Below are 21,460 nucleotides of genomic sequence, written 5' to 3'. Positions count from 1 at the left end.
AGCCTGTACATATTACCCCAAGTACTGGCTCAGCAAAACACCATCATTGAGGAATATATATTTACTCTGGTACTTTAATAATTTTTCATGACAGACCATATATCCGATACAGTAATAATTGCTTCCTGCCCGTAAGAATTCTGTTAGTGACTTATAATCAAGATCATTTTCAACAACAGCCCTTCCCAACCTCTCATCATTTAATAAGCTTAAATGTCAATGATGCTATTTGTTGTTCACATCTGTATCATTTGTATCTCTTGTGAACAGCTATTGCACAAGAACTGATCCTTCTGATACCACACAAGCCTTCCGTCCACAGAAAAAAAAAACGACTACTCTGTTCATTTTGGTCATTATTCAATTTTTAAGCCATATGGTGCATATTCCACCACTACCTACCTATGGACTCTAACATTCTCCACTCATCTGCATTCAACCATGTCAAACTTCTTCAGAAAATTCAATTACTCTACTCACACTGGTTCTAAATTGTCAATGACAGAATGGACAGAGTCCACAAACTCCAGCAGGTTTATCAAAGATCATTTCCCTTTTCTGAATCTCGGCCAAATACACTCTCACATACTCATGGACACAGGTACAGACAGACGCACACACAGACACCCATACACACCCTACAGACACACACACACCCCCCTCACTGACCTAAGACATTCTGCACTCACTACACACACACACACACACACTTTCTCACACTCACAACCCCCACCCCAGACAGACAGACACACACAGACAGACAAAGACCCACATGCATACATATATTTTGTGGGGTGAGTTTGTACTTGCAGAGTTACATTGTACTTTGGTCAAACATTGCATGCATTCATGTAGAACTCTGAGCTCAAAAACTGTATGATTTTATGTATAACTCCCTTATCTCACTTTTTAGATTAGAATCAATCTAAACATCAGCTCATAGACAGAGAACACAGGGGACTAACACTTTCAACATATTGTTTAGCTATCACTCAATGTTACAGCTAACCTGAGAATGCAACTTTTAAAAAAATGTTTTGTGTATTTACGCATGAAAGAAGTGAAACTATCACTGTATTCTATCAGATGAAAGGCTTAACAGACAATCAATTTTTCAATGTATAATTTCAGTTACATCACACTGTAGATTTTTGCTATAGATTCTGTGTTACGATCAAGCCCACCACTGTCACCTGAAGAAGGAGCGATGCTCCGAAAGCTAGTGTGCTTCCAATTAAACCTGTTGGACTATAGCCTGGTGTTGTGTGATTTTTCAATTTAAACAGAGTCATATCCAGATTGTCGTGATATTCAGGAATGTGGGGAAAGGGGTTATGTTAGAAGAAGGTCCCTTTTTATTTTCCTTCTACTTCATCATCAGCAGTCCCTTTGCTTGATTTTAATTTCTCTCTCTCTCTCTCTCTTTCTCTCTCTTGCTGGACATTTCTCCATCCATTCAACTAACCTCCCCCTCACTAATCCAACTATGTGATATAAATAATATTATTTCTTGGCTGCTTTCAGTGTTGATGTAGGGTCACTAGGCTTGAAACTTTATCTGTTTTCTCGTGACAGAGGCTGCCATATTCGCTGAGATTCTCCAACATCTTCAGACACTGGAGAATTTTATTTCAAATCTCCAGCATCCAAATTTCATTAGTTTATTTCACCTTTAATGTTGTCGTTTCACGGGATGTCAGCATCACAGGCAAGGGCAGCATTTGTTGTCCATCACTAGCTGCCCTTGACTGTGAGGTCATTTGTCAAGACAATATGAAGCCAACCATGTGGTTGTGCGTCTGAAATCACACTTAGTTTCTTTACCAAAGGCTGTAAGTGAAATAATGAAGTAAATCCTGATGGTTTATAGTTGCCGTTAGTAAAATGGGATTTCATTCCAATATTTGTCATTCGAATTTAAGTTCTGTCATTAGCTGTGATAGCATATGAAACAATGCCATTAAGGTGATTACCTGTCCCATCCAGTGAAGTTATTACTCTGACATGGGGTCCCTATTATGAAATAGCTGGAGAAGCAAGAACAAGTATGTGTCCAAATTATTTGCTATTGGACGAGAGGTCAGAAGAGAACTGAAGCCGTGAAAGCTGAAGTTAACAAAGGGACAGATGACGGTTAATTCAAGAACAGCACTGAGGCAGAGGTGGAAACTGAGGTTTTTATGGAGGTGGGTGTAGGCAGGTTTGATGGCAGAGAAAATATAGAGAAGCAGTTCAAGGAAAAAGGAAGACTCACGGATCTGAAGAATTTTCTTCCTTCTTAGATTTTTATGAGTGAGGGATCTGAAATTGATGGAAATGAAGTGGAGTTTGTGACTGAAACTGAAGATAATAGTTTATGCATATGTTAAATATACATAACTGAAATAGCAATAACCTTCTACAGCGTTTATAGAATTGACAGAGATAGGCATACCGGGAACACCAGTAATAGCGAGGATAGGATAGTAACCAGCTTGAATAATCATCAGTACGGTTTCTATCTGCAACTCTAACCATGCTCAATCCTGAAAAAGCAAGTAAAGACCCGAGGATAAACTCCTGTCCATTGTTGGAACACTCCAGTCTAATGCATTCAGATTCTCATCCATTGTTGGAATATTCCAGTCTAATGCTCTGTAATTCTAATTCATTGTTGGTACATTCCAGTATGTTGTTCTAAAATTGTCTTCCTCTCCCTTTCTCTGTAGCTGCTAATCCCAATCATCGTGAGGATGTCACTGCCGCTGATACTATGAGATAACAGGTTGAAGGAAGCCCCTTATTAATAGAAGAGGAAAAGCTCCAGTGACACAGTTAGGATCCATGGAAACTGACAACAATCACAGTCACCGAACAAACAGCTCCAGCTAACTCTTTTGCAACAACCCTGACATAACTTTGTGTGGGTTTGATGTTGACATCGATGACGATTGGGTGAATAGCACATTCCATTCGTAAAGTAATATGTGAGGGAGAGAGTTGATGCTTTTTCTTCATAAGCTCGATGTTTGTACTGTGTTTTGGCTGGGTAGGAATTACTGGGCCCCCGAGGCGACTTGTGTCTGATCAACAGGCCTGCTGCATCCTTTGGCTTTAATTATTAGTATTTAACTTTGACATTTATCTTACCAACATTGAGGGGCTTAGGTAGGGTTAGGCATTTTTGAGACGCTACTACAGTGGCATAGATAGTTTAGAAATAGTCCATTTCTTGTGGTCCTTGCAGCCGCGGCCTGGTCCTGTGGAGTGATGGTCAAACTCTCACAGAGCCAGGATTCTTAGTTTTACATTACCTCATTTATTGCTGGGACCTCAGCAGGGTTGAAAACAAATCTCTCCCGGCTGCTTCGCTCTCTCCCTGAGATTTCTGGCAGTAATGTCTCTTGATGTTCGTTCCTCCTGAATTCGAGAACTGCATGTGAGACAGTATGTTTCCTGAATTTGTTTTTTGACAAGTGTGTGTTTCCAGGATGTTACAATTTTGTAGCAGTTACTATTTAGTAATTAAATAACTAATTATTCTGTTGAGTTTTCCAATAAATTAAGTTTTCCCAAGTTCCTCTTGTTTTGTTGTATTTTGACTACAGTGTTTAAATAAATTGTGTCTTGCTTAATGTTGAATATTTTGACCAAACGAATTGCATCTGAAACAAAGCACCTCACAATTACCTATAAAATAAGGAAATGTTCGGGTCGACTATCTTCCTCATATATTGTGAGAGGCGTCTGTTGGAGCCATGACAAGAAGGACAGATTTTCATGTTATACTTTGATAATTACTAATGGACAATACGTTGCCGAAACAAGGAGTTTGGCAGCGGAATGCATCAAGTTGGACGAGTGATAGCTCTATCAGAAATTATGTCGGATATACAATCCACCTCATGGATCCAGTCCAGATACTATAAGATCAGATGAATTATCAGCTCAGCACGGAGCACTGTGCAGACCAGTCTGAGTCCAACCCAGCAATCTGTCCAGGATTGAACACTGTGCAGATCTGACTAATCCATTACCTATCGGTCCAACATGGGAAAAGTACAGATCACATCAGTGCATTGATTCAGAAATATGGACAAAACACTTAGTCCGGCATGGGTAATGTGCAACGCAAACAAGTCGGCTTGTTCTATAAACGTGGATAAGGTATCTGTGCAGTATGGAGAGCTGCACAGTGAATAGCACTGAATTGATCTGTTAACCAGGAGCAGTTACCCTCCCAGTGTGGAGATCTGTTTACATCCCCCCGTTATATTGTTCACTCACACTGTATTAGATCCCTGCCCAGTGTGGGGAAAGATACTCATACTGGAAGTGACAGGATGTGCAGCTCCCATCCATTTATAGCTCCATATCTCCATTGTGCCATGACAAAGCAGTGATCTGGGTGTGAAAACCCCTGCCAGAGAGAGATGGTAGGGAAATCAGTTTAAATACCGAAAAACCAAAATGACTTTGGGAAAAACGAGAAAGGGAGGTTGAGAGACAATTTAATTGAAGATCACAGGTTTCAGAATGCTGAAGTGAAGATAATTCAACAGCATCTTGCCACGTTAGCCAGTATTCCCTGGAATGATGGGTGAACGAGATATCACTGCGGATTCAGATGATGGAGTTCTAAATGAGCATTTGTTCTGCAGCTTTGCAGCTGGGAGTGGGCTCAGCAGAGTCTTCGACTTATTGGGTTGAAGCTAACAATAATTTCTCTCAGTGCCATTTTCACTGAATGTGACAGAGGAATTGTCTGTGGGCGGCACGGTGGCACAGTGGTTAGCACTGCTGCCTCACAGCGCCTGAGACCCGGGTTCAATTCCCGCCTCAGGCGACTGACTGTGTGGAGTTTGCACGTTCTCCCCGTGTCTGCGTGGGTTTCCTCCGGGTGCTCCGGTTTCCTCCCACACTCCAAAGATGTGCAGGTCAGGTGAATTGGCCATGCTAAATTGCCCGTAGTGTTAGGTAAGGGGTAGATGTAGATGTACATGTAGGGGTATGGGTGGGTTACGCTTCGGCGGGGCGGTGTGGACTTGTTGGGCCGAAGGGCCTGTTTCCACACTGTAAGTAATCTAATCTAATCTAATGTAAGGCCAAATTAGTTTCCTGGTGGTATCTTATTGAACCCACCTCATGAGCTACCCTCCCCACTCCATGGTGTCCCTCTCATTCAATGACAGTCCTATTCTCCCAGCCATTATTGTTGGAGTTACTCAACATCGTTCAGATGCCCCTGGCTATTCCGGAAACACTGGCACTGGTGCCATTTTTAAAAGGCTAATGGGCACACGGTTGAGCTTTCTCTGTTTGGAGCTGCCCTCCACAGTTTACCCCGTGCATGGCAGATAAGGGGCAATTACACCACGGTTTGTCGACAGGGGCACGTGGATGAGGTAGTACAGAAGAGGATTGTTCTTTTCCCTGAAGGGGCAATAAAACTATCCTCAACGAGCATGGTCTGCGCTCATCACCCAGCTCATCGCAGTATCTGCGGTCTGAAGAAATGCCCAGCAAGACAGGACAAGCATCAATAACTTTCCCTGCTCTGTCTGGATACGGCTTATTCTATTCTCTCTGCTCACACACACTCACTGTATATCTGTTATAGCACCTACCCCCGAACAAGGCTCATGCTCCAAATCTCTCACTATCACATGCAGCAGCTTCCCTCACTCCCTTTCCCTCGCTCTCTCGCCTTTTCAATACTCCCACATGGCGATAGAATATTCTCGAGAATGTTGATTATTGGTTGTTCGGATAATGTTCCAAATAATTAAATTTTTCAGGAAAATGTCTGTGCCCCTAGAGTAGAGATGTACTTTTTAAAAATCAAATACGTTTCAAATCCATCATGAGGCCATTCAGTCCTTAAAATGTGTTCTAGCATTCAATAAGATCGCAGCTGATCTGATTGTTTTCTCATCTCCATGTTAGAGGAATTTTCAGTCATTCAAACACCTGGGTTCCTGTCACTGACCAGACAACACTCAGGCACTTTTACCCCGATTATCTTCAAGCGCCTATTCTCGGGCATTTGCAATGGGAACGCACTCTCCAAACAATATATTCCATCCGCTTTATCCTTCTACGTCATGATCAGCACATTTTCCATAGATCAATCAGAAATATACACTTATTTATGGTTAACGATACCAAATTACAATTAATAATCATGGCTAATTCACTTGTCTCACTTTATTGTATTCAGCCAAATGCAGCTTCTTAACAATTGTCTCGGTATAGAATTCAAGTTCTGGCAGAGAACGTTTTTATTCTCAACTGTTACCCTGACCATTATTTGAATTGTACCTTATTCCTTGTTATGAAAGTTTCTCTTGCGCTTTGCCGATGACTGTTTCTGGCTGTAACAGTTACACTGTCTCCCACTCAGTTGGCTACATGGCTGGTTTGTAATGCAGTGGGAGGCTAACAGCGCAGGTACAATTCTCCACACTGGCAGAGGTTACCATGATGGGGACACTCTCTCAATCTCACCCCATCACTCGAGATGTGGTGACCCTCAGAGTAAACCGCCACGAGTGGTCTCTCTCTAATGACAGTGCAGACCCATGGTCCTTTGGAACTGTATTCTGTCACTGCTGCATTTTAACTTTTTATCGATGTCATAATTTTGTTTTGCATTATGTTTATGAGTGTTTTGAATCAGTGTCATTTGGTACCCGTCAGCATTTCACCCACACTCCATATTCCTGCCTAATAATTCTTCCCTCATTGTTATTTATGAACATCCGTCTGTGCCTTAACAAACATTCAATATCTCTGCCTCCAATACTCTGCGAGGAAGAGATTTACAAAGGCTCACTACTCCGAGAAAACAAACATAAAAATCAACTGAGATTATTTTCAGTCTCCTTATCTAAGTATCAATATAATGACATTGGAAGCAGTTCAGATAGGCTTCGCTTCAGATATTTTTGTTTTGTAGCGGCAGCAGGAACTCAAAGGGCGGGAGCTTGCACCAGGGGTCTGCCGGGAGCAGTGAGTCACTGATGTGAGCCTCTAAAAACTTACCACGAGCGCGGGAGTCCTCTCTTCAACCCTTTCATCCCAGGAACCCGTCTAATGTATAAACCTAGTTACTTGCTGCTGAAAATGTGTTGCTGGAGAAGCGCAGCAGGTCAGGCAGCATCCAAAGAGCAGCAGAATCGACATTTCGGGCACGAGCCTTCATGCTGACGTTATGTTTCAAAGACAGGAACACTCCAATCCCTTTGTACTGCTCTTTAGTTTGGGAGTCCTCTTCATTACGTAAAAACCTGCATTTTCATTCTCTGTGTCATCCACAAATTCGGATGTATATTGAGCTCAGCTCCCACCGTCAGGCTATCAGTATAGGTTATAAATAACTGAAGCCGTCAGACTGATACTTGTACTCCTGTCGACACATCTTTATCATAAAGATCGACGAATCCTGACTCTCCGATCTCTATGTGTTAACCAATCGCCAAAAATGATACGCCCCACAACTTCATCATCAGATGCCTAAGGGAAAGACAACGGAATGAGGACATGCCACAACCCAAAGGACTAGCCACGTTACCATACATCAAGAACATTTTGAAACTGGCAGCCAGACTATTACGACCACTAGGACTCATAACAGCACACAAACCAACAGCCACTCTCAGATAACAACTCACCAGGACAAAGGAACTGATACCCAGCATGAGCAAAACCAACATTGTGTACAAAATCCCATACAAGGACTGCACAAAACACTACATAGGACAAAAAGGAAGACAGCTAACAATCCGTATCTATGAACACCAACTAGCCAGGAAACGACAAGCAACATGAGTTCGACTTGGACAAGAATATATTATAGGACAAGCCAAACAGAAAAATGCCAGGAAATTCCTACAGGCATGGCACTCATCCACAGATTCTATCAGCTTTCACATCGACTTGGACCAATATACCGGCCACTGCAGCGGACAGCTGGAACTGACAACTGGAAGCGGCAGAGACAAACCACGATAAATGCCGGAGGAAACATTACAGAAGCGCTTCACAGGAGGCTCCCAGGCACTGAGGATATCGCCTAGACAGGGGACGAAACGTCTGCAACACAATGTCGCATCACAGCGAACAGAACCACAACAATACAGTCATATCGTGCACAAACAGAACCTTTGGCACAACTTGTCAACGCTGACCAAGTCTTCCAAACTAAACTAGTCCAATCTGCTTGCATTTGGCCCATATGCCTCAAAACATTTCCCATTCATACGTTTGTCCAAATGCCGATCTTGAACTTAGTGGCTGGTTCAGATGTTCCAGAGGACAGTAAAGAGTAAAAGACATTGCTGTGGATTTGCATTCACGCACAGACCTGACCAGGGCCGGATGACCTACTGCCTTCTCTGAAGAACGTGAGGCAAGCAGACAGGCTTCTGTTTATTACAAATGATAATAGTTTCATTTAAATTCCATCATCTGGCTTCATGAGACATCAACAGGCTATTATTCGGTGCCTCTAGATTAAGAGTCAATGATTGAGCACCATGCACTATCTTCATGTTTAACAGATTCTATGGAGAGTACAAATTAAATATCTCAATTACAATTATCTTGTAATGGACATGGGGTTAGAAAAGACTTGAAACAGATTAATCCAGATTTCACAATGGCCAAATTCTGAAGTTTATTCAGAAGTTGCACTGAGGCTGACGAGTAGACCGACACATCATAATGGTGTACTGGGCAGGATTTGTGAGTGGGAAGCTTGTGGAAATGTAGACCGGTGCAGGGCTAGAAGGATTCTGGAATTTGGGAACAGTCTGGTTCCTTCACGCATATCAGTGAGTAATTTATAATTAGTAATTTACTATATAGAATTCATCAGGAAAGGATTTTTAGTTGGCAGTGAAGACACTGGCTTCCCCTTTTCCAAAATTTAGCTATCATGAGCAGAAACACAGTTCAACCCGGTTTAATGGACAAAGAGAATGACTTACTAGGAACACCAACTATAGCGAGGATGGGATAATAGCCACCTCGTATAATCCAAAGGATTTCTTCGACACGTGATGATGATGATAACCAAGGCTGAGATAAATAGTAATGACCGAAGGAAAAACTGATTTCCACTGGTGGAACGAACCAGTCTATTGTTCTCAGATTCGGATCCATTCTTGGAACATTCCAGTCGTACGTTCTCAGATTATTATCCATTGTTCGATCATTCCAATCTCATGTTTTCAGATTCTTATCCATTGTTCTGAAATTCCGGTCAAATGGTGTCAGTTTTTGGTCCAATGTGGGAACATTCCAGTCCAATGTTGTCAGATTCCGGTCTCTCCTCCTTCTCTGTCGGCAGCTGCTGATCCCTGTTAGTGCTGTTAGCGATGCTCCCCCTCCTACAATGGGATAATACATTGAACCGAGTCCTTCTTTATAGAAGAGGCCCAATCCTCCAGTGAGACATTTAGAATCCACGGAGACGGACATTATTCACATTCACTGAGTAAATCGCTCCAGCTAACCCCTTTCAATGAAATATTATTAATAATGTTATTATTAAATTTGAAAATAACTTTTAAAATTTGCACATTCTGAATGGGATATATGAGGGTGACTGAAGGAAGGAATGGTGGAGATGGTAGATTGATTGTGTGTTATCATTCAATCTGATTTGGATATGGGAGTAATGACAGAGGATTGTTAGAACATCAACAAGTTTCTCTGTTTATAATTGGAAACATACAGCCTGCAACTCGTGATCAGTCATTACAATATCAATAAAACATTGAGACAACTTTGATGGTTGATAGTCGATCTGAGAAGAAAATGTGCCTAATACAACATAGGGTTATAACAGACAAACTGCATGGATATCTTAACAGACAATTATCCCTGACAAATGCAATTCAGATTGTTATTCCAGGATTAGAGAGGGCAGGTGAGGGCCATGGTGTTGATACTTCTGATGTCAATCATCTGTGATGAAGTATCACTTACTGGACTTCAAATAAAGTATGCTCATGGCATTGGGGAGGAGACAGAAATCAGACAGATTTGGGGGGCATGGCTGAAGAGACGAGGGTGTGCGAACGTGATATTGCCCAGTAATCCGTATTGGAAAGTTCCTCTTTATAAATCATATGAAAATCAGATTCAAGTATAAATCTACAATGAGGACTGCGGATAGCCAATATTAGTAGAGACCATACGAGCAGAAGACATAGAAGTAGAAACCGGGCCATTCAGCCAATCGAATCTGCTCCAACATTCAATCAAAACAGATATGTTTCTCAACCTCATTGGCCCCATAACCCTTGATCCCCTTTACAATCGAGAACCCATCCTACACAGGCTTAAATATACTCAATAGTCTTTTGTGGCATTGAATGTCATAGAATTACGATACTCTGCCTGGAGACGCTTCTCCTTATATCTGTTCTAAATAGGCCTTCCCTGTAATCCGTGGCTGTACCTCGGATCCCTACCAAAGGACAAATTGCCACAAAATCCACTCTGTCCAGGTCATTCAGTACTCTGTAAGTTTCAATTAGATTCCTTCTTATTCTTCTAAACTTCAGAATCCTCAAGCATTTGTCATTTGTTGAACTTTTCATTCCTATGACCATTCTGGTGAACTTCCTCTGAACAGGCTCAAGGGCCAGTACATCCTTGCTGAGATAAAGGGCCCAAAACTGCACACAATAATGTAATTGTGGCCTGACCAGAGCGTGTAGTGCCTTCGAAGTACATCCCTGCTTTTATATTCAATTCTTTCGAAATGAATCCATTCAATGTATTTGCTTTCCGAAGCATTAAGTCAACAATTCTCTTTGCACTTCCGACTTCTGAATTTTTTCCCAGTTTAGAAAATATTCCACGTCTCTATCCTTCCTACCAAAGTGCATAACCTCATAGTAGTGCATTTTTTACTCCAACTGCACCATTTTCTCCGATCTCCTAACCTGTCCAAATCCTTCTGCAGCTTGTCCGCCTCCTCAGTGCTACCTGTCTCTCTACATATCTTTGTACTGTCTGCAAACTTGGCCAGAATGCCCTCTGGACCATTCATGTACAGAGTGAAACGTTGCCCCAACACTGAGTCTTGTGGAACACATTTTGTCACCTTCTGCCATCCTGAAAAGGATACTTTTATCCCCACTATCTGCTTTTTGCCAAAAAGCAAACGTCTATCCATGCTAATAGCTTGCCTCTAACACTGTGGGCCCTTATCTTAATTAATAGCTTACTGTGTGGCACTTGGCCAAGGCCTTTTCGAGATCCAAGTAGATAACATTCTTTGGCTGTCTTTGATCTAAGCTGCTCGTTAATTCCTCAAAGAATTCTATCAGATGTGTCAGGCATGAACTCCCTTGATGAAACCATGCAGAGTTTGCCCTATATTACTATACACCTCCAAATATTCAGAAATCCCAGGCTTCCCGGTCGATTCCAGGATCTTAAAACCGACTGAGATTAGACAACTTGGTCTGTAAATTTCTGTCTTCTGATGTATTCCATTGTTAATCAGAGATTTTACGATAGTCCTTTTCCAGTCCTCTGGGATATTCCCTAATTCAAAACATTCCTGGAAGATCATCACGAACACCTCCATTACCGCTTAGCTTTCTCCCATAGAACTCTGTGGTATAGTTCTTCTGGTCCAGGTGATTTATCCACATTCAGCGCATTCAGTGTTTTTCTACCACGTCTGCTTTTGCGATGGGTGACATACTCAGCTCTGCCCCTTCACACGCTTGAATTTTTGGCAACTTACGCGTGTCCTCAGCCATTTCTTTGTTCCCCGCTAATGTCTCTCTTTTGCCATTTCCAGCAGCCCAATATCCACTTTGCCTCGCCTTTGTCCGTTACATATCTAAAGAAAATCGTATAATTTCCCTTTATCTTACTGGCAAGCTTGCCCTCATACATAATCTCCTCCCACCATATTTATTATTTTGATGTCCTCCATTGGCCTACCTGAGCTTCCAAATCGTCTGGCTTTCCACTGCCCTTCGTCACATTATATGCTTACTCTTTTGCTTTTATGCTGTCCCTGCCTTCTCCAGTTAGCCATGGTTGCTTCATCTCCCCTGTAGCATGCTTCTTTTTTTAATCGGGCAGAATCTCTGTTGTGTCTCTTGAATTACTTCCAGAAACCGCTACCATTGTTGTTCGACTGCTTTTCCTGCTGGGTCCCTCTCCCAAGCAATTCTACCCAGTTCCTCTCTCATGCCTCTGTAGTTGCCTTTATTCAGCTGTAATACCGTTACGTCTGATTCTATCTTGTCCCTCTCAAATTGCAAAATAACTTCAGTCATATTATGATCATTGCTTCCAAATATTAATTCACCTTAAGATCGTTTAAATAGTCTGCCTCATTGCACAACACTGAATCCAGCATTGCCTGTTCCCAACTGGGCTGTCATCTCAGATAATTTATCTCCAATAACATCACTATGGCAACTGTGTTTTTAATACACGTTTCAATATTTTTTCCTCAATCTCTCGGTCGCTGTTGGAGGGACTAAATTATAATCCTCACACAGTGCTTGAATCCATCTTGTTTTTGAGCTATACTTATGTTGCCTCAGTGGATGAGCCCCCAGTACTCGCTGTCTAAGTGCAGATGTAATACTCACCCTGATTAGTAATACAATTCCTCCCCCTCTTTTACCTTCCCCAATATCTCATCAAAAACAATAAAACCCTGGAAAGTTGAGCAATCAGTCCTGTCCCTCACTCAACCAAGTCCCTATAATATTTGCAACATCGTAGTCCCATGTACTGATTCAGGCTCTAAATTCATCTGCTTACCCATAATAATGCTTGCATTGAAGGATGCTCAATGCATCAGATGCTGACCTGGTATCAAGTTTGACTTTCCCTGATGTAAATTCTCTGCTTCTATTTTCCAGAGACAGGAGATTACAAAAGACTATCAGTAAAGCAGAAAATATTGCAAACAGACAATTCCAGTTTCCTCCTTCATCACTTTAGTCTGTGCATTGCATCACACACTTTCCGAATTCGATAAAGTACTGGATAATTACTTTACTTTAAACAACTGTCTCAAGCCATTCACTGCATATTCGGCAACTCTCTCCGGACCCACTGAATTGTCTGCTCTCTTGTGCTCTCTCAATGAAATCTCGGAATTATTTACATTGTAGTTATATGTACTCACCCAAGCTCCACGTCCTTACCTGCCAGATTCCACACATTAAACGAATCAAACTTCAGGTTGCCAGTCCCATTGTGTTCAGTCCCCTCTGCCTGATTGTTGTTGGTCTTAGATGCACTGGTATAAGTCTCCAATTCCTCCTCAGTTACTGTATCATGAACCAACTGCTCTGGTTCCCGCTCCAAATCCCACCCCGCCCCCCCGCCCCCGCGACCACACCAATTTAAACACTCCTGAGTGTCAATAGCAAGGCTGCCTGCCAAGAATTTGCTGCCAGTTCAGGTCCATCCCGTACTTCTTGTGCAGGTCCCCCAATGATCTACATATTGGAGATTGCTGCCAGTTCAGGTCCATCTTGTCTTTCTTGTGTATATCCTACCGAGCAGGAACTCCCAATGATGCACATTTCGGAAGGGCTGCCTCCTCTACCAGTCCTTTGGTCATGTATTTAATTTACTACCTTCCTATTTCTAACCTCACTTGCACATGGCAGAGCCTATTCTTTCCAAAATTCAAATATCCTTCAGCATATCTGTGGCAAGTGTTTTTCTTTTACAAATCGATAGATTTGATAATAAAAACTTAAGTGTGACCTCATTAACCAGGAAAGTTGAGCCCACCGAATGAGTTCAATGACCACATGATCAGATATCTATCATCACCACCAAACCTGTTTGACACATATGCATACGAGCCGTCTAAAGCAGATGGACCGGGATAAACAGAAGTTAGTCCAAAAGACAAGAAAGTATCAGAGCAGATGGATGCCATTGAGCCTCTTTACTTTGTTTTGTTGTTCAATGGGAATTTAGCTTTGCTGTTCCCTTCAATAGCAGAATCTTTACGCATTATCCCTAGTGGGTCTGAAAGTGCCGAATGTCTTTGTGTGCACAGTTCTGCATAGGGAGCAGCCAGTGCCAAGCTTGGGGTGCTGTGCAGTTCCAGAGGTGGCACAAGAAAAAGCTACATGCATCCACGAATGGACAGAGGGACTGAGAGAGATGGAGTTCGTATCCAGGGACAATTCACTCACACAAGTGGCTTAGCAAGATTCCTAAACACGCAGGGGAGCCAGAGCACCACGGCCGGTTTTCCAACAAACCAGTCGCATTTGGAGCATTTCTCAATTGAACAAAATCCCAAAACTAACAAAGAGACACACTGTGGAGAGACAAAAAAAGTGACTGCTTCCAATGCAGACATGGGGAGATTGCACAAACTCGACAGATTGAAATTGAAGACGCCTGGAGGAAGAACGCCTCATCTCCTGCCTCGGAACACTTCAACCCCAGGGCATCAATGTGGACTTCAACAGCTTCCTCATTTCCCCTTCCCCAACCTCATCCTAGTTTCAAACTTTCAGCTCAGTAACTGTCTCCTTGACTTGTCCGGACTTGTCCGACCTGCCTATCTTCTTTTCCACCTATCCACTCCACCCTCTCCTCCTTGACCTATCACCTTCATCTCCTCCCCCACTCACCCATTGTAGTCTATGCTACATTCTCCCCACCCCCACCCTCCTCTAGCTTATCTCTCCACGCTTCAGGCTCACTGCCTTTATTCCTGATGAAGGGCTTTTGCCCGAAACGTCGATTTCGCTGCTCGTTGGAAGCTGCCTGAACTGCTGTGCAATTCCAGAACCACTAATCCAGATTGAAATTGAACGCAGATCCCTGGCGCTCTGAGGCAGCAGTGCTGTGCCACAAAATGATGGACAATCCGTTCATTATATTTACATGCTTATTTTCATCAGTCAATTCACTGGAATACACTCATTCAGTCTGTGTAAGATTGGGAAGCCTTTCCATAGCAGCAGAAGACAATTAAATAACAATAAAGTGGTGAACTGAAACATATAAGTTAGCTCGCTCTAGCAAAGGCGACTGCGGGAGTTTTCTTAAGATATATAAAAGGACCAGGGGCAAAGGTGAACATTCGAGAACTAGAAAATGAGGCTGGCTACAGAGAAATGGAGAACAAAGAAATGGAGGATGAACTGAACAGGTTCTTTGCATCAATTCTCACAATCATAGACACTAGGAGCATTCCTAACCTTCAAGAGAGTCAAGGGCGAAAGTTGAGTGTAGTGATCAATGCTGAGGAGAACGTACTGGGGAAGCTGCAATGATTGAAGATTGATAAATTACACAGGCTGGCAGGATAACAACCAAACGTTCTGAAGAAATAGCGCAGGAGATTGTGGAGACATTGCTGGTGAATTGTCAGCAGCAACTGTTGTCAGGAACAGTCCCAAAGAACTGGAAAATGCACATTATAAAATTTCTGTGCAAGAAAAGAAGGAAGGCAAAAACAAGAAATCATAGGCCAGTTAGTCTGACATCGGACATGAGTAGAGTTTAGAGTTCATTATTAACAATGTGATTGCAGAGTAGTTGGAGGTGCATGGTAAAATAGGGTTGAGTCAGCATGGTTTCATCAAGGAGCGGTCCTGCATGACATTTCTGTCAGAAATCTTTCAGAAGATAATGAGCAGGTTGACCAGGGAGGTCTGTGATTTGCTTCGCGAATCGGGACACTGCTAAAAATCAATCTACATTAAATTGAATTTTTCGAAGCCATTTGGATGTAAGCATAAGCGGTATAGTTAATTATTTTGCTGATGACACAAAAAAAGTAGTCGACAGGGAAGAAGGTTACCTCAGATTACAACAGCATCTTGATCAAATTAACCAGTGGGCTGAGAAGTGGTAGATGAGGTTAATTTAGGTAAATGTGAGATGCTGCATTTTGGGAAGGAAATCTTAGCAGGACATATCTACTTAATGGTAAGGTCCTAGGGAGTATTGCTGAACAAAGGGACCTTGGAGTGCAGGTTCATATCTCCTTGAAAATGGAGTCACAGGTAGATAGGACAGTGAAGAAGGTGTTTGATATGCTTTCCTTTATTGGTCAGAGCATTGAGTATAGGAGTTGGGAGGTCATGTTGCGTTTGTACAGGGCATGGTTAGGCCACCGTTGAAATATTGCGTGCAATTCTGGACTTCTTCCTATCGAAAAGATGTTGTGAAACTTGGAATGATTCAGAAAAGATTTGCAAGGATGTTGCCAGGGTTGGAGGATTTGAGCTATAAGGAGAGGTTTAATAAGCTCGGGCTGTTTTCCCTGGAATGTCGGAGACTGAGGGGTGACCTTATAAAGGTTTATAAAATTATGAGAGGAATGGATTGGATAAATAGACAAAATCATTTCCCTGAGGTGGGGAGTCCAGAATTAGAGAGTGTAGGTTTAGGGTGAGAGGGGAAAGATATAAAAGAGACCTAAGGGGCAACGCTTTCACGCAGTGGGTGGTACGTGTATGGAATGAGCAGCCAGGGGAAGTGGGAGAGGCTGCTGTATCCGCAACATTTAAAGGTATCTGGAGGGATATGGGCCGGGTGCTGGCAGATGGGACTAGATTCGGTTGGGATATCTGGTCAGCTTGGATGAGTTGGACCGATGGGTCTGTTTCCATGTTGTACATCTCGATGAGTCTGTGACTCTATTGTTTACAACTTGCATAAGCATAGATAGAAAAACAGTCAATTATTTTAGAAATCAGAACTAGTTAAATCAAGTTCGGATGGCGTGTCAGGTGATGTGCTGTGTCTGCATCATGTGGGAACTGGTAGATGCCATTTAAGATCCCCGTGACCATGTCTGGGGGAAATGTTGGTTACTGGAATAATTCCAGGTCAGAGTTGAACGGTTGGAGTCTGAGCTTCAAACATTGTGAGACATCAGGAAGGGAGAGAGTTGCCTGGATACTGTTTCAGCAGACAGTCAGGAAAGGAGAGAAACCAAAAGAGAAAATGCTTGAAAATCTCAACATGTCTGGCAGCACATTTAGGGAGAGAAAAAAGCTGACGTTTCGAGTCTAACTGACCCTTTCTCAAAGCTAAAAAACGGGAGAAATAGGGAGGTATTTATACAAGGCTAAGAGAAGATGAGTCATGGCTCCAGAAGCAAATGTAGCAATAAAGAGGTGATAATGACAGTGCATAGATAGGTAATAGGGATATTAGGAGCTGTGGATAACCAAGGCTGAAGCCAGCGCAATGTGACAAAATATTTGGTGGATGGGGGGGATAAGTGAATCAGAGGCAAAATGGAAAACAAGGGAGAAGGGTAGGAAAGGGAGAAGAGGAGAGGACAAAGGTGATGAGAGATTGGGGAGCGAGAGAAAGAGAGAGAATCAAGAAATAAGAGATACAGAACAGTGAAAAAAAATTAAAAGATGAAATGAAGTTATGGAGCAGAATGAAGACAGAGGGGTCTAGATTGAATAATCATCGGGAGTTGTGGAATTCAATATTGAGACCAACAGGATGGAACCTGCCTCGTCGGAAGATGAGAAGCTGTTCCTCCAGTTTGCGTTGAGCTTCACTGGAACATTGCAGCAGGTCAAGGACAGACATGTCGGCATGGGAGCAGGATTGCGTGCTGAAGTGACAAGCCGTGGGAAGGTCCGGGACCTGATCGCATACAGACCAAAGGTGGTCAGCAAAACGATCACCCAGTTGCGTTCTGTCTCTCCGATATAGAGGAGACCACATTGGGAGCAATGAATGCAATAGACCAAATTGAAAGTGGTACAAGTGAAACGCTGCTTAATCTGAAATGAGTGTTTTGGTCCTTGGATGGTGGTCATGGAAGAGGCAAAGGGTAGGTGTTGCACCTTCTGCGATTGCATGGGAAGGTGCTGTGTGTTTTGGGAGAGGTGAAAGGTGTGATGGAGGAGTGGGCTAGGTTTTCCGGGAGGAAACGATATCTGTGGAATGCAGACGGGGGAGGGAGGGGCAGATGTGTTTAGTGGTGGCATCGTGCTCCATTTGGCGAAAATGGCGGAGGATTATTCTTTGCACGTGAAGGCTGATGGAGTGAAAAGTGAGAACAAGAGGGACCCTATGCTAGTTCTGGGAGCAGAGGGAGGGGGTGAGGGTCCTGACGTGGGAAATGGACTGCACACTGCCGATAGCCCTGTCAACAACGAAATGTGGGAAGCCACGGCTGGAGAAAAGGGAGAACATATTAAGAACACCAATTTGGAAAGTGACCTCATCGGAACAAATGCGGCGAAGGTGAAGGAGCTGAGAGAAAGGGATAGAGTCCTTACCGGATGTAAGGTGAGGAGAGCTGTAGTCCAGCTTGCTGTGGGAGTCAGTGGGCTTGCAATGGATATTAGTGGAGAGACTATTGCTAGAAATGGGGACAGAAAGGTCACTGTAAGTAAGGCAAGATGTCGGAGATGGACCAGGTGAAGGTGATGGAGGGATGGAAACTGGAAGCGACGTTTATGATTTTTTTCCAGGTAAGGACGAGAGCATGAAACTGCACCAAAATAGTCATGGATATACCGATAAAGCAGTTGTGGGAGGGGACCTGGGTCGGCCTGGAACAAGAAATGTTCCACATACCCCATGAAAAGGCAGGCATAGCTAGGACACATGCGGGTACCCATTGCTCCACCTTTGATTTGGAGAAAATGGGATGAGTTGAAGGAGAAGTTGTTGAGAGAGAAAACAAGTTCAGCGAGGCGGAGGAGAGTGGTGGTGGATGGAAATTGTCGGGCCTCTTTTCGAGAAAGAAGCGAAGAGTTTGAAGCCATCTTGATGTGGGATGGTGATGTAAAGAGATTGCACATCCATGGTGAATAGAAGGTGGTCAGGGCGTGCGAATTGAAAGCTATCAATATGTCGCAGGGCACAGAGGAATCCTGGATGTGGGTGGGGAGGGGGTGAACCAGAGGAGTAAGGATGGAATCAACTTAGGAGGAAATATGTTCAGTGGGGCAGGAGCATGCTGAAACAATGGGCCTGCCGGGATAGTCCTTCTTGTGGATTCATGTAATCTTATATTTCCTATGACTGACCCACGCACCGCTGGACACGATGGGCAATCTAGCCTGCCCAATCTACCCTAGGCTGCACATCTTTGGATTTTGGGAGGAAAACTGGAGCATGGAGAAGATATCCACACAGACAGAGAATTGTGTGAGGTTAGAATTAAGGTCAGTTCCTTGGTGATGTGAGGCAGCAGTATGAACCACATGTCCACCACGCCCCTCCGTTAGTTCTATTACTTACATGTGGCTGACTAAAGAAATCTGCCTGAGCTGTTCCTATCGCTGAATCTGACTCAGTCTGAGACCTTTCTAATCGACCTTTTCACCAACCTGGCTACGTTTAAAATTTGGTGTGAGTAGTGGAGGAGTGGGACGAGAAAAGGAAACAGTGACACCCTCCAACCTCAGTCAGAACAGGATTGAGGAGAAATTCGCAAATTGGGATTTCATGCAAGTAGGAATTCTCTTCCCAGAGGTTTGTGATTGCTGAATCTTTATATTTAGGCGAGGCTGACTTCGCCTGATTTCGTGCTGGTGAATCATGGATAATAGTACATGGAGACAAAAGTGCAGCTGGTACCACAATGAGATGAGCCACGATCTTATTTACTGGTGGAGTAGTGTCAAAAGGCCGAATGGCCCATTTGTGTCCCTCAGTCCTGTGTTCTGATGTTCCATTCAGCCCTTTGCACCTGTTACACAGGGACAGATAGAGCTCCTCCGATGGTTAGGTGTAGATTCGGAAATGTACTTGGAAAATACAGGCTAGACAGGGCGTGACCCCACCCCCAATCTCTCTTTCCAGGCTATCCCTCTCTGTAAGTTCTGATCTAGATGGGAGTCATGTTACATATTCAGATTCACTATGAATACAGCCCCCATACCCTATCCAGAGTTAACTCAGACAAATTCTCTGCTCTCCATGAATACAGCATTGTACAACACGACTTCCAGGAAAACAAACTGTTACTTTTCAAAGGAATAACATGAGAACATACGAAATCGGAACAGGAGCAGGCTATTCTGCCCCTCAGGCTTGACCTGCCATTCAATAAGAACACGGCTGATCTACTCCAGGGCTCAACTCCACTTTCCTGCTAACCCCTTGTATCCCTCAACTCGCTGATATGTCAAAAACCTATCCAGCCTGTCTATAAATGCATTCAGTGACCCAGCCTCCATAGCTCTCTGGGTTAGGGAATTCCAGCAATATACTACCTTCTGAAAGAAGACTTTCTTTGCATCTCAGTTTGAAATCAATATCACTTATTCTGTAATTAGGTCCCCGAGTTCGAGACTCTGCCCTGGTGTGGAACCATATTTGCAACATCGACCATGTCAAGCCTCCTCTGTATGTTGCAAATTTCAGTAATGTCACCCTCATTCATTTCAACCACAATGGTACTCATCTCACCATTTTAGATGTTCTCAATAATTCAACCCTTTCATCCCAGCAATCCGGCGAATGTACCAACACAGTTACTGGCTGCATCAGCAAGCTGACTTTATCTTTCAGACACAGGAACACGCCAATCCCTTCATACTATTCCTTTTTTGGGAGTCCTTTTCATTTAATACCGGCCTGCCTTTTAGTTCTCAGTGTCATCCTCAAACTCGGATGTTCTATTCCACTCAGCTCCTGCCGTCAGTCTATCAATATACATTGTAAATTACTAATGCCATCGGACCGACATTTGTGGTACTCCAGTAGATACATTTTATCATAAAGATCCACTAGTCCTGACTCTCCGATTTCCAAGTGTTAATCAATCATCATTCCATGCTAATACCGTATCCATCATTCTGTGAGCTACTGTCTTGTGCAAGAACCTTTATTTTGTGATACCTTGTGGAAACTCTCTGGAAAGCCTTGTATCTACTAGTTCCCCTTTACCAAGTCCGCTTGTTACATTCTCAGGAATTTCCAGAAAGACTTTGCATGATTTTACAGACAAAATATCGTTTACTTTTCACAAGACCATGCTGACTCTTCGTGAAGCTTTTCTAAATGTCTTGCAATCCCTTCCTTAATAACAGTCTCTGGCAGATTCCCAGCAATAATGGTTAGGCTAAATGTTTCCTGCTTCCTGTCTCGCTCCTTTCTTGAAGACAGGTGCCATATTGGAGGGTCTCCAGTTTCGCTGGATCACTCCTGTAATCCAGAGAATTATGGAATATTTCAACTGTGCCACCAGTAACTCCGTGACCACTTCTTTTGAAACCAGGTATGAATTACTTCTGACCTATCTACCCTTAGTGTTATCTATCTGTTAACAACCGGTTCCTTGTGTTAGAAACATTTCCCTCCTATTAACATTTTGTTTATACCATTGAAATGCCAACAGTGCCTTCCGCTGTGGGGATTGTTGCACAATAGTGGTGTAAATTATCTGCCTTTTCCCAGTTAGCCAGTTGCCCATTCACACCATCCAAATATCCTAAACATACTTTCCAGATGTCAT

Source organism: Chiloscyllium punctatum, chromosome 19, assembly GCF_047496795.1.
Source record: "Chiloscyllium punctatum isolate Juve2018m chromosome 19, sChiPun1.3, whole genome shotgun sequence".
NCBI lineage: Eukaryota > Metazoa > Chordata > Chondrichthyes > Orectolobiformes > Hemiscylliidae > Chiloscyllium > Chiloscyllium punctatum.
The sequence above is the reverse complement of the archived record's forward strand: the minus strand, read 5'-3'. Positions refer to the sequence as shown.